Source organism: Cryptomeria japonica, chromosome 3, assembly GCF_030272615.1.
Source record: "Cryptomeria japonica chromosome 3, Sugi_1.0, whole genome shotgun sequence".
Taxonomy (NCBI): domain Eukaryota; kingdom Viridiplantae; phylum Streptophyta; class Pinopsida; order Cupressales; family Cupressaceae; genus Cryptomeria; species Cryptomeria japonica.
In genome coordinates this window covers 296576997-296591095 of record NC_081407.1, presented here as the reverse complement: position 1 = coordinate 296591095, position 14099 = coordinate 296576997, and positions in this window count along the sequence as shown.

The window sequence follows — 14099 nt, the reverse complement described above, 5'->3', positions numbered from 1 at the left end:
CTAGTTAGGGTTTTAAAAAAAAGTATAAATTATAAAATAATGAGAAAAGAGGAGGGAAAATGTTCCTCTAAGTATTTGAAATATAATTATCCATTTAACTTAAGTTATTCTTTAGTTAATAGGTTAGTTTGGAGTTTTAATGGAAAATATAATGAATTATTTTTATAGCATTATTATTATCATATTTGGGTAAATATATTTTGAAAGCTTATTAATGAAAAGTCTAAATATGTATGGTGATTAAAATTTAGCTTAAGATGTATTTTTTTAAATGTCTATTGTTGAATATTATTATTTGTCAAATTTGGGAAGCGATTAATTTAGAGGGAAATCAATATACTCTTTTGAGTAAAATTATAAAAAAAAAAGGGGTTTATTGATGGGTTCCCGTAAAATTTAATGATTAAATTTAAAATCTAGAGGTAATTTATATAATGAGTATTAAATATCTAATACCTATTGATTGGAGGATTAATATATATATTGCAATTTGATTTAAGTTATATAAATACTTTTTAGAGATTTTTAATGATATTTATAATTAAATGAAGGGATTTAATATAGTTTATTAAATTTTTATTTGAAAGAGGATATTGTAGTGGATTTATATATATTTCTAAAATAAGCCAATGAACTTGATCTTGTGGATTTATTTATCCCAAGCTAAAATTTCTATTTGATAATTTAATTATTATAATAACGTTTGGCACTTTAAATTTATTTGCTCTAATAATTAATATTAATACATTGAAATCGTGATAATATTGAATTAATAGATTTAAGAATTAATTAAGTTATAAATGAAAAGGATTACAATACCAATGTATTGGGGAATGCTTGAAATACCTCCACCTAGAAGAATAATTATTGAATCAAGTAATTATATTAATGTCTATGTAGTAGAATTTGATCTAATTAGGTATTATATTTCGCAACTAAAATGGAGAGGACATTTGAGTGAATTTATTATTGTTCCTTTTTTTGAAACAATTTGTTCCGCTTGATAGTCGGAGTTATTGTAATTATTGCGTAAGTAATATTCTAATTCTTCCATCTAGGAGTTTTATGAAAACCTAAGGCTTCTAGTTAAATCTTAATTCATCACTCACTTTAGAAACCCAATTTATTATCTATTAAGGTTTCGTTGGAACAACTTGTTAAGTTGTCACAACTATTTAGGTATGGGTTGCATGTAATTAAGTGTCCAAAAAAAAAAAATTGTAGTTGTGTTCTTGCCCAAAAAGGTTGGGCATGACAATTTGGTATCAGAGCCCTAGGTTCATACACTAGTGAACATGGGCTACATTCATAACTTAGTTTAACCAAACTATAACTTCAAAGTATAACACCTAGGTGGAAACTTGCAAAATAACAAAGTGAAACATAAGTGAAAATTCTTGTAAACCAACATATCAACATATATCAATTCAAGGGGTTCCAAGAGTCACTAAAAGCCCTGAAATTTGAAACTTATTAGTCATAATATTTATGGCATAATATGACCCCAAAGGCTACGAAATTTTCAAATTATTTATTTATATGAAAGTATATTTGGGTGTTTAGTAAAAAATTTAGATCAATATTACTTATGAGGTTACCATTCAATTGGAACCTAAATGCAATAATTGCCCTAATCAAATCAAGTATGAGGAGTTAATCCTGCAATAAGATACCTTTGCTGGTAACTAAGAGAATACCATCCATCGAGGTATGAAGGCACGATAATTAAGATAGAGATATTTCTAGTTAACGTTTTTAGCTATATGAAAATTTTGGTGGTCTGAGAACCAGAACCGCCATTTGAGCCAACAATGAAGAAAAGATATGAAGTACTCTTGTGATGCGATAGGGTATGGGATAAACTAGCCTAGTCTATGCTCTTAGGTCCTTTCCTTGGATCACCAGGTGTTCTAACCACACCCTAGGGTCTCTAGGATTTCCCCTACTTGTGGAATCCCCTGACCTTGGCCAATCCACCCACCAACAACTTGAATTACTTGTCCTAAGGTCTCACCTACTCATGAGATTCAAAGAACCCTTACTTAGGCTAATAAGGGTTTGGCTTGTCCCACATCTTCTTAGGTCCTAGCAAGGATAGGATAGGTCTTAGACATGGTTTTCCATCCATTCATGTGCCCCCAAGAGGTTTCAACCTCCCAACCCCTTGCCGATTTCACTATTTTCCCTTTTTCCTACAAAATAGGGCTACAAGGAATGTGCCCAATTAGGCCTCCTATTCGGACATTTAGGGCTCCCTCTTGCAGATGATGCATATACTTGTGAAACTTCCCAAAAGAACTACTATTTATTTGGCAAGGGCTCAAGGATTTTTCTAGTTTTAGGCCTCCAAGTGTCCGTACACTACCCTAGGTGAATTTTGAGGTTTTTAAGGGTTTTAAAGAGGGTTTTTTAGGCCTGCCAGGGTCACAGTGTTGGTTTGATGTTTTTGCCACCTTGTTTGGATTGGTGGAAGCTCCTCCTTCTCACCAATGGTGCTCCACACACCCCTCTACAACTCCTCCAAAGGGTGCATCCTCCTCTAACCTTCCTTGCTCTCCTGGACCTCTACAACTTTAACCCTTCCTAGCCAGGCACTATCTAGTCTCACCTAGGAGTGGGTCTTTGGTTGGCCTGCCTGCATCTTCAAGAGCCCTTCTTTCTTTAAAGTAATGTAGAGGGTCTGTACTCCTATTCCCCATGGTTTCATGATGATTCCACAATGGGGAAAGGAGTTGTCAACCTATTGACACAAACCAGTCCAAAACTGGATAGTGAGAAGAAAGTTTACAAAATATTTACAAACACACAACACCTGCAAAACAAAACCTAACCTAAATGCTCAAAATGAAGGTATATACACCATATAAGAGTCTCAAAATAGTTTTTTTTGAAGATCAATCCATTATCAATCCTTCATTGCTCCATTAGTGTCGAATGGCAACAAAATTACAGTCATAGTCAAGTCACTTTCCTTTGGCCATACAAAACTAACATCCAACCCATCATCTTAGGGTTTGCAACTACATATAGTACCATTTCCTTGGTTTGTTTTCCCACATTAGGGTTGTCCACACTAAGCTAAGGGTTTTGACCCACTAGGTGGAAAAGTTGATTGACAACTTTTAAAAGTTGTCATGCAACTTTTGAGCAACTTTCTCAATGTTGCTTTTCTTGACTCCTAGGCCCACATTGGGCTATCCTATGGACACCACCATTCTAAGAAGGGTGATCCTGTACCATACTCCCCCTCTGCAACAAACTAAGGAACTAGGGGAGTGAGAAGAGCTGGATCAATGCCAAGCTTCTTGAACCTGCTCTCTTCAACCCAAGTAGCTTCAGGCACAGGTTGACCTACCCACTTCACCAGGTGCTCCATGTAGGCCTTGTTTCTATTAGACTTCTTCACCCTTGAGTCCAAGATCTCCTTTGCTATGGGCTGCTTCACTTTAGATAAGGCATTCACATTCAAGTCTTGCAGTACTTTGGCTTGATTCTCAGTCTGCCCTGCTATTTCACCCTTGTACATTATCAGATCAGCAACATTGAAGACTAGTGAAATGGTTAAATCTGAAGGAATATCAACTTTGTAGGCATTCTCACCATATTTTGACAGAATTCTACAAGGTCCTACCCTCTTCATTTGCAGTTTAGTAGGCTTTCCACTTTGCATTCTAGCTTTACTCAGATGGACCATCACATAGTCACCCACTTTGAACTGAACCTCTCTCCCTCTTTCATCCACTTTGGCCTTTAGTTTTTGAGTAGATTCTAGGATGGCTTTCTTGACCAGCTCTTGTATCTGCTTGATGGTTTGAGTGAAATCCTCTGCTTGACCACTCTTCATCTCCATGGAACCAAGTTCCCTGAGTTCACACACTCCCCTTGGGTGTCTACCATAGACAACCTCAAAAGGACTCCTTCCAGTGGTCCTATTTACACTGTCATTATAGGCATACTCCGCTTGTGGAATGACTAGATCCCATGTCTGCCCATACTCCTTGGTTAGACACCTCAACAAGTTGCCTAACACCCTATTAATGACTTTAGTTTGACCATCAGTTTGTGGATGGTAAGATGAGCTAAATGATAAATTAGTTCCTAGTCTCCTCCACAAAGTTTGCCAAAAATGGCCCATGAACTTGTTGTCCCTATCTGAAATAATGTTTAATGGGAGTCCATGAATCCTTACAATCTCCTTAAAGAAGAGATGTGTAATATAGCTAGCATCATGTGTAGTTCTACATGGAATGAAATGGCTCATCCCGGAAAACCTATCTACTACCACATAGATGCTATCCACACATGTCTTTGTCTTGGGGAGTCCTACTACAAAGTCCATGCTTACACATTCCCAAGGCCTATTTGGGACCGGTAGTGGTTGATAGAGGCCTGCATTACTGGATCCTCCTTTTTCCCTTTGACACACACCACATTGCTGCATATACCTTTTCACATCTATTGGCAACTTTGGCCAATAGTAGTACCTCTATACTAGATTCAAAGTTTTGTTGACTCCAAAGTGTCCACTTAGACTACCATTGTGTTTTTCTTGGATGAGGTTTTCCCTCAAGGATCCTCTAGGAACATATAACTAATTACCTTTGAACAAGAGACCATTTTGGAGAGTGTAATCTGCATATTCACCATGAAAATGATTCTCAAACTCCTTGCAAACCTTGTAGGCTGATGAGAAGTCTTCATCTCCTTCATAGAGGTCCTTGAAACCTTCTATTCCTATGCTCTACAACTGTAACTCTTGAACTGTCAACAACCTCCTGCTTAAAGCATCTGCCACCTTGTTGAGTTTCCCATTTTTATGCTTAATGGTGAAGGTGAAGGATTGGAGGTATTCCATCCATTTGAAATGTATATTGCTAAGCTTCTCTTGAGTGTTAATGTAACTCAAAGCTTGGTTATCTATGAACACCACAAATTCCTTTGGGAGTAGGTAATTCCTCCACTTTTTGAGAGACTGAACTAGTGCATACAACTCTAGGTCATAGGCTGAGTACTTCTTCTTCGCCTCATTAAGATTCTCACTGAAGAATGCCACAGGCCTTCCCTCTTGACTCAATACACCCCTTACTACAATTCCACTTGCATCACACTCTAATGTGAATAGCTTGTCAAAAGTAGGTAAGAGTAGGATGGGTTTTGTGGCTACTTCTTGCTTCAACAATTGGAATGCTTTATCAGCCGATTCAGTCCATTTGAACTTAGTTTTAAGGCCTCCTTTTATGGTGTCAAGGACTGGTGCACATATGCCACCAAATTTCCTCACAAACTTCATATAGATTTGAGCTAAACCATGGAAACTCCTAACTTTAGTCCCTGTTCTAGGGGTAGGCCAATTCAAGATTGCCTCCACTTTGCTTGGATCCATCTTCAAGGTTCCCTTAGACACCACAAATCCCAAGTAGACCAACTCTTGCTTCAAGAAGTCACACTTCTCTAGGTTAATTGCCAACTTCTCTTCATGCAACCTCTCTAGGACTAACCTCAAATGCTCAAGGTGCTCCTCTTTGGTTCTGCTATAGATGAGTATGTCATCTAAGTACACCACCACAAACTTGCCTATGAAGTCCTTTAACACCTCATTCATCAACCTCATGAAGGTGCTTGGGGCATTGGTGAGTCCAAATGGCATCACAAGCCACTCATACAATCCTTCTGTGCTCTTAAAAGCGGTCTCCCACTCATCTCCCTCCTTAATTCTAATCTGGTGATAACCACTTTTAAGGTCCAACTTGGTAAAATACATAGCAGCTCCTAAATAGTCCATTAGATCCTCTATTCTAGGAATAGGAAATTTGTACCTTATGGTGATCCTATTGATTGCCCTTGAATCAGTGCAAAGTCTCCACTTACCTCCCTTCTTTGATGCTAGCGCTACCGAGACTGGACATGGGCTGATGCTCTTCTTGATCAGTCCTTGGTCCAACAACTCCTGCACTTGCCTTGCCACCTCCTTGTTTTGGTCAAGTGTGAGCTTATATGCAGCTTTATTAGGTAGGGATGCACCAGGAACAAATTCTATTTAATGATTTATAGACCTTCTTGGTGGGAGTGTTGTAGGTGCTCCATCACTCACTATGTCCTTATACTCTTGCAACATTTTCTTCACCTCCTTGGGTACCTCTACCTGCAACTTGTCTTCCTCCTCCTTTGGATTCACAAAGATGGCACACCTCACTATCTCCTCCTCATCTAGCAAGTGTAAGAACTCTTTACTAGTAGCCAATAAGACACTAGGTGTTCTTGAGGTTCCCTCTTCAGTCTCTATCAAAGACTGAATCTTAAAGGTTTTGCTATCCTTCTTGAAGGAAATGGAGTTCTCCTCTCCATCATATATCACCTTCCTATCAAATTGCCAGGGTCTACCTAGCAATAGGTGATAGGCATCCATGGGTAACACATCACAAAGGATCTTATCCTTGTATCCTCCAATAGAGAACTCTACCCAAGTCTGTTCATTGATAAGCACACTCTGCTCTTGATTCAACCATGTCACCTTGTAAGAGTTAGTGTGGGGTATCCTTGTGAGTTTCAACTTCTTGGCTGCCTCATCTAAAATTATGTTATCAATTGACCATGAATCAGCTATCACCTTTCAAACCTTTCCAAGGATCTTGCATCTCACCCTAAACAATGCTCTCCTATGCTTAGGTACATTCTTAACTGACTGTCTTATCAAGACCCTATTGAACACCATATTTTCTCCAATCTCTGATTCAATATGGTCCACCTCAGGTGTTTTTCTTCTTGATGTGTCTTCATGAGCATAAGCAACCCTCTTTCCACTGTTTGATAAGGTAGGTTTGTCAAGGCATCTATAGGCCAGGTGTCCCAATTGACCACAGTTGTAACATTTCATAGTTGCAAAGTAGGAGTTACCCCTGCCAGTACCTCTACCCCTACTTGGACCCCCTTGTGCTCCTCTTCCTCTAGAATGGCCTCCTCTGAGATTGGCTTCACTGCTATGTTCAGTCAACTTGGATTCTCCTTGGTTCCTTTGCTCATTTGCCTTGCTTTGGTAACCACCTCGGTGATTCATTTTCTCTCTACCTCTGCCTCTACCCCTGTTATTAGAGTCTCCTTTCCTTTTGTTCCTCTCTTCCACCTTGGCAGCAAGATGATGACATTTTTGGATAGTGGTGGGAGTCCATAGGCTTATTTCCTCTTGAATGTTCCACTTTAGGCTGCTTAGATACCTAGCCACCTTGATAGATTCCTCTTCTTGGACTTTGGATCTAAGACAAAGCTTTTGAAACTCTTCGATGTAGGAGGTCACATCAAGGTCTTTTTGCTTCAATCCCTATCTCTTCTTATGAATTTGGACTTCATAATCCTTTGGTAAGTAGTTCTCCTTGATCTTACTCACCATGGTCTTCCAATTTGTAGTAGGTAGCTTCCCCATGCTAACTATCTCTTCTTGCAGGTACTTCCACCATGTCAAGGCTGCTCCCTTTAGTCTTGATTTGGCAACCTTAACCTTTTGAGCTTCTATCACTCCCTCACACTCAAAGTGGTTCTCCATACCCTCAATCTATTCCATGACGGTGTCAATGTCCATCCTTCCACTGAAATATGGCAATCCTTCAAAAGCTTTGATATTCAAAGCCTTAATGGACTTAACAAAGGGTTCTTCATTGACCAAGGGGACTGTTCAGGTATAATGTCATATATATCAATAGTTTTCTTGCCTTTATCCTTGGTGTCCTCACCCCAAGGTCCATGTGTCCTCTGATCCACCACTTCTTCTAGCTTCTCCCTCATCTCGCTCATAGCTTCTTCAAGGAGTTTGTTCTTCTCCTTTTTCTCTTCTACCTCCCTAGCCAGCTTTGCATTAGTGACCATTTTTTTCTCCCCTACTGATTCACAAGAATATAGAGACATGCATGGTCCACCAAATCTTTAACTTTCTCTAATACCAATCTGATGGGATAGGGTATGGAATAGACTAGCCTAGTCTATGCTCTTAGACCCTTTCCTTGGATCACCAGTTGTTCTAACCACACCCTAGGGTCTCTAGGACATCCCCTACTTATGGATTCCCCTGACCTTGACCAATCCACCCACCAACAACTTGAATTACTTCTCCTAAGGTCTCACCTACTCATGAGATTCAAAGAACCCTTACTTAGGCTAATAAGGGTTTGGCTTGTCCCACATCTTCTTAGGTCCTAGCAAGGATAGGACAGGTCTTAGACATGGTTTTCCATCCATTCATGTTCCCCCAAGAGGTTTCAATCTCCCAACCCCTTATCGACTTCACTATTTTGCCTTTTTCCTACAAAATAGGGCTACAAGGAATGTGCCCAATTAGGCCTCCTATCCGGACTTTTAGGGCTCCCTCTTCCAGATGATGCATATACTTGTGAAACTTCCTAAAAGATCTGCTATTCATTTGGCAAGGCTCAAGGATTTTTCTATTTTTGGGCCTCCAAGTGTCCTTACACTGCCCTAGGTGAATTTTGAGGTTTTTAAGGGTTTTAAAGAGGGTTATTTAGGCCTGCCAGGGTCATAGTGTTGGTTTGATGTTTTTACCACCTTGTTTGGATTGGTGTAAGCTCCTCCTTCTCACCAATGGTGCTCCACACACCCCTCTACAACTCCTCCAAGGGGTGCATCCTCCTCTAACCTTCCTTGCTCTCCTGGACCTCTACAGCTTTAACCCTTCCTAGTCGGGCACTATCTAGTCTCGCCTAGGAGTGGGTCTTTGGTTGGATTCCCTACATATTCAAGGGCCCTACTTACTTTGAAGTAATGTAAAGGATCTATACTCCTAATCCCCATGGTTTCATGGTGATTCCACAATGGGGAAAGGATTTGTCAACCCATTGACACAAATTAGTCTAAAACTGGACAGTGAGAAGAAATTCTACAAGATATTTACAAACACACAACACCTGCAAAACAAAACCTAACCTAAATGCTCAAAATGAAGGTATATACAACATATAAGAGTCTCAACATAGTTTTTTTTTAAGATCAATCCATTATCAATCCTTCATTGCTCCATTAGTGCCGACTGGCAACAAAATTACAGTCACAGTCAAGTCACTTTGCTTGGGCCGTACAAAACTAGCATCCAACCCATCATCTTAGGGTTTGCAACTACATATAGTACCATTTCCTTAGTCTGTGTGCCCACATTAGGGTTGTCCATGCTAAGCTAAGGGTTTTGACCCACTAGGTGGAAAAGTTGCTTGACAACTTTGAAAAGTTGTCATGCAACTTTTGAAACTTTTGAGCAACTTTCTCAATGTTGCTTTTCTTGACTCCTAGGCCCACATTGGGCTATCCTATGGACACCACCATGCTAAGAAGGACCCTAAACACATCAAAGACACACATTTCCTCTACTCCACAAGAAAACTAAACCTACACTTATGAACCTAGGACCTAAACTAGGACCTAAACTAGGACCTGAATAAGACCAATGAGCACATGGCTCTTCTTATATTTACAATGGCTTCTTAAAGAAGCAAGAACACAAAAAAATCAAATGGTGGGAGCCCTTTTAAGGGTGCTCCTGCACCATCTTGTGAATCTTAGAAAGAAGCATTAACCTATCCTGATGGATAGGTACCTTAAGCATGTGGTCATGCTAGGTTGCTTATTAAGGACATTTGTTGGACAATTCGCGTAGCAATATAGAAAATCTAGTGTTGAATAACCCTAAAGATAGGGGATAATATGATGAATGGAAATCTCCTTGATAAGTGAACCCTAGTAAAACTATAGATGGATCGAATAAGAAGAAAGGAGACATGAACTTCTTGGGTTAGAAATTATGCGAGTCTTAAGACATTGGTAACTATTGGACACCTTTATATTACCCTGTAATTGGGTAACAGGATATTATGATGATAAGGTGGCTTGTGTAGATTGAAGGAAATCATAAGTTGTGATGTGTCGTAATTGGCTAGTAAGTAAATATAAATAAGTAATATGGAAAGAGATAACCACTTTTTACCAAATTCTAAATTAACACGGTGGGTGTTGGTCACCTCTCGAGTGCGCACCCCCTTGAATTCATAAGTTGCATAAGTGAAGTAGGAGAGAATAAGTCAACTCCCTGCATTGTTTGAAATATGTCATGAAATGTGTGGGTAGGAATTAGTTGTTAACCGTTATTGGTTTTACTTGACAATTATTCCATCCCAAGTGGTTCTTAACCATAAGTGTTAGTAATTTTGCAACAAGCTCCTACTTAATGAAGTCAAGTAAATGTTAGAGGTAAAAATACAAGGAGCTAGCATAAAGTGCTAAGAATACAAATGATGTCCCTAGTAAAATTATATGATTACATTTTACAAACCCTAGTGGTTCTAAGTATACAAGTGACAATTTTGTACCGAATTAGCAACCGCATGTGTAAGTAAGACATGAAAGTGTTGGTGCATGAGTTCCCACATAACATTGAACAAAGGTTTAACATATGAAGATATTTAATGGAAGTCTAAGAAGAATGGACGAATAATGATTGAGTTAGTGCAATCACCTATTAGAATATAATTATGGATGTTAATAACCCTCGATAGATAGTGGATTATATCGGAAAGTGTTGCTTGTAATAGCAATCACATGAAGGTTAAAATGGAACATGATCTATAAAATGATTGTAATCTCTTGTGTGGAAGATATTTCATAAATTATAAAGGAATATAAATAATCTAAGAACCTTAAGAATCTAATAATCACTTCCTAACACGCTCAGGACGTGTGATCTTGGGTGATGTGTTGTGGTTACTTCCTATAGTATGTCTAATATGGCCATCTTGTTTCAAGTTATGATTCGTTAGTGTTTGGAAAGTATATTGTGACCTATGGGATAGTAATTTATTTTTTTTATGATTAAAGGACCACTAAATTTATGTTTCTTTTTATTGGAGCTATGGCACTTGCCATGTTGCTAGTTTTAATAATTTTTTCAATTGCTAGAATTTTTCTTCTTTTGATTGGACTTGGCAAAAGTAACTTTCATTTTGATGGTTGATATACCTAGCCCTAGTGATGTGATTTGTGTAATGTCTATCATGTTCGTTGAACCACTGACAGTGTGTCAAGTGAGAATACCGCAAGGAGTCAAATTAGGCACAAAGAATTAACAAAGAATATTTTATCAAATTAAGATAAAGGAAGGAATATCCTCCTAAATAAAATTATTTGCGTGTAATCTAAGCGAGAAAAGTTATAACCAAAAAAAAGGGGGTGATCTAGCCCTAATGACCTATAAAAGTGATGATAATTTTAGAGTTGTTAATTTGGCATGTGTATAGAGATGTTTGTGTGGATGATATCTAAATTTAGTATTATCATTTTTTCATCACTCCCTTAAAACGGGATGGTTATATACCTTAATGTTTGGTGTTGCGAATAATGTACTCTATGTAACTTAAACCTTGGAGCCTAGAAATATAAACATTGTAAGCCCTAGAGGTAGAAAAATACCCTATATAGGGGTGGATTTGAAGAACTTAAATTTGATTATGCCTTGTTGCCTAAGGATGTTGGGAGAAATCATGCACGTAGGGTGGTTTAACAAATATGTAATTAACACCCTTAAGAGGCACCTTGATGTAAAATAAGAAAATTCATTTTGGATTAAGTGTGATGTCAATTTTCTTAAGTAACATGCATGGATGGGCATTGTAGTGGGATAAACATGTTTTAAAATGAATCCTAACAAGTACAACTCTTGAAAATTTAATAAGAAAACTTGTATGTGTAACCTTGATTTTGGGAGTTGATGTGTGTTATTGATAAGATTTGGATGGTGCATTAATGTAAATTGTTGAAAGATAGAATTTGGTAAACACCTAACTGAGATTGAAGGGAAATGTAATAAAAATGCTAAGAATTTAACCTTATAAAGATAGTAATCTAATTACAATAATAAGTTGGGTTTGGTAATGCATCGTTCTAGTAAAAGATAATATTTAGAGTAACTTAGTGAGATTGTGGGAAATGTTATGTCCCTATTTTGTATTCTACTCTTGTGACTTCCAGGAGTAAGTCGAGCTCTAGGGGAGGAGGATGTAGAGCCCCTCCGCCATCAAACTTTGGTTAACTTAGTTGACCATGGTTCACCTTATTAATAACTGTTTTAATAGGATAGGCTATGCTAGATGGACAAATTGGTGAGAAAGTAATTTAACCAAGTTACAAAATCTTTTCACCTAGTGGTTTACATTTTGATGTATTATAGATTTGAAATCCTATATAATCCACTGATTGGATAATCTTGATCTGACGTATGTCAGCTATATCTGAATTTGCAGGACCTTATTATGATGTTAGGAATTATGATGCATGCCTTATGAATGGTTGGAATTTATGAGGATTATGATAATTGCTTTATATAGATTGCATTGGTTTTATGGTAAATTGATTTATATGATGTCAATTGTATGCAAAGTGATTGATTTGTATTCTTATTAATGTGTTTAATATTATATGAGGCTATTTGGGAATTACTAATGTGTAATTGAGATGTACAGGAAAATTATCCATGTGACCATGGAAACATTATGGAGAATCAAGCCTAGGCCTATGTGCATTCGTAAAACTAGGGGTTGTCTATTTGGAGAGACAACACCCCATTGTATTGTATTTTATTCGTAATTGTATTTTATTTGTAAACGTAAAATGTTGCATGAGTGTAAATTGTATTTATTGAATTGTTTAAATCATTCAAGAGACAATTGCCATGTGTGTATTGGTGATGTGGAATTATATTATAGTGTCACTTGACACCTATGTTGTATGTTGTGTTGGGAATTGTCATGTCACCTTTTTGGAGAGATTTGTTTTTGTTCAATTATTTTCTTTCCTAATTATCCTTAAAGGTACCAAGAAACCTAGGATAGTGAGCCACAAGGAGGGTCAACTCAGAGTTGACCCATAGGTTAACTTTAGGTGGACTTTCTAAGGGTTAAATCAACTCCTACAATCCGTTTTAGAGCATTATTTTTTTTAGGCCTCATGGGGTACCTATGGGTGAAAGCCAAATTTGGCCATGTTTCTTTCCCCTAGGGCTTGTTTAACCACCCAAAAAAGTGGTTTTCCCAAGATGGACGGATTCCATCTATAGGAGTGCCATCCTTGGTTAGATAACCTTCTTGATAGGTGTAATTCCTCTTCCCCATTTCATTCCTCTTCTTGAGGTGCCTTGGGTAGGAAGTGTGTAAGACCTAGGGAAGACCAACCAATGGGAGTCCCTCACTTCAACCAAGAGGTTGGAATGAGTGAGAGAAGCCTTCTTGGGCTAGAGATTGAAGCTTAGTGAGCTAATCACCCACTCTCCACCTTTGGAGATGAGATTTTGTAGTTTTGAAACTAGTTAGAATAGAATTTTGGCTAAGTGTTGCAAAAAAAAATGGAGGAAGTGGGTTGCTCTTCTCCAAACTATCCCTAGTGAACCCTTGAGAAGATTCAAGGTTGGATCATTTCTTACTTCGCATGTTGAAAATCTTCTCTTAAATGATTGCTTGAATGTAGATGTTCTTTCCCTTGTATTTTATTTGTGAAATTTTTTATGTGAATTCTTCTCCCATTCTGTTATGCATTTTCTTTTGTTTTGGGAGTATCCAAGGCCTTCTACCCTTGGGAGGGTAGAATGGTCTTGGGGGTGGAAGGAGTTTGACATCCTTAGAGTGAGAGGCTCTCATTATGAGAGTGATTTCAAGGGTTTGTTCATGTGACCCTTGCTACATAATTTTGTTTATGCATTCAAGGATCATAAGGGGAGAAAATATGGCATGTATGCCTTGGGGGTCATAAGGATGTTGGGTTGAGATGGGTTTATATTGTGTTCTTGGTTGCCCTGAGCTGACTGTGATATATTATCTTGTAGATCTCCTCGAGGTATTTGGTCCACTTCCACCCTTGTAAACATCATATTATGTGATGAAGTTTCAGCCTTGGTATGGGAATGTGTTTGTTGAGTTTTTTTTTTCCCTTGCTTGTTTGTGTTGCTTGAGTGTAACCCATCTAGGACTTGGCCCTCTAAGCTTGGGGGTGGCTTCTAGTAAGCCTAGGCTGGGAGGTGAGCACCCCATGGTCACAACCTTAAGTTTGAATGCAGGTTGCTT